The sequence below is a fragment of the Myotis davidii genome, unplaced genomic scaffold (assembly GCF_000327345.1).
Source record: "Myotis davidii unplaced genomic scaffold, ASM32734v1 scaffold399, whole genome shotgun sequence".
Taxonomy (NCBI): Eukaryota; Metazoa; Chordata; class Mammalia; order Chiroptera; family Vespertilionidae; genus Myotis; species Myotis davidii.
The window spans coordinates 5,553,901-5,554,494 of NW_006292094.1; the positions used below are offsets into that span (position 1 = coordinate 5,553,901).

At 67.2% G+C, this 594-nt stretch overlaps 1 protein-coding gene across 1 annotated transcript in view; it reads right to left on the bottom strand.

The window, feature by feature from the left end:
• Positions 1 to 594, bottom strand: part of SDK1 (sidekick cell adhesion molecule 1) — a 455,450-nt gene that overhangs the window by 34,669 nt on the left and 420,187 nt on the right. The gene's annotated exons all lie outside the window — the stretch shown is intronic.

Below are 594 nucleotides of genomic sequence, written 5' to 3' on the forward strand. Positions count from 1 at the left end.
CACAGCGCCGTGGGCACAGGCGGTGGTGAGCGTCGCCAGAGCCGCCTCCTGCCTCCCTGCCGGGGCCACACCTTCCGGCATCCGGCAGCAGCTGTGCCCTCGGTCCATGGAATCACATGGAGTCACATGGAGGGTGCACCTCAGTGGCCGCCTTGCCCAGGCCCGGGGTCCCTTTCTCTAATGACACAGCGACTCATCTAGCAGCAAACCCTACCGGGCACCTACTATGCGCCAGCCACCTACTATGCGCCAGGCACAGAGCCTGTGCAGGAACGTGCGAGCGGCCCCCAGAGGCTCCAGCTGGGCCGTGGGGCGGAGGGAGCGGCTGCCACGGGTTTGTGATGCCAAAGAAGCTGCCAGGAGGGAGCCCGCCTGTCCTCGGGCCCTGGGGGCAGCGTCCCCTCAGTGTAACACTCTCCTCTGCTCAGACTCACACCTGCTGCTGCGTGTGAGCCGCGGGCAGATGGGCACACGGAGACTCAGAGGCCCAAGTCCCTGATGGTGCATCCGAGCCCCACGGCTACTCTGGGCAGAGCCTGGCGCCCCCAGGACAGGCCTCTGGTCTGCCACCCGCGGTGGGCATGGCACAAACTG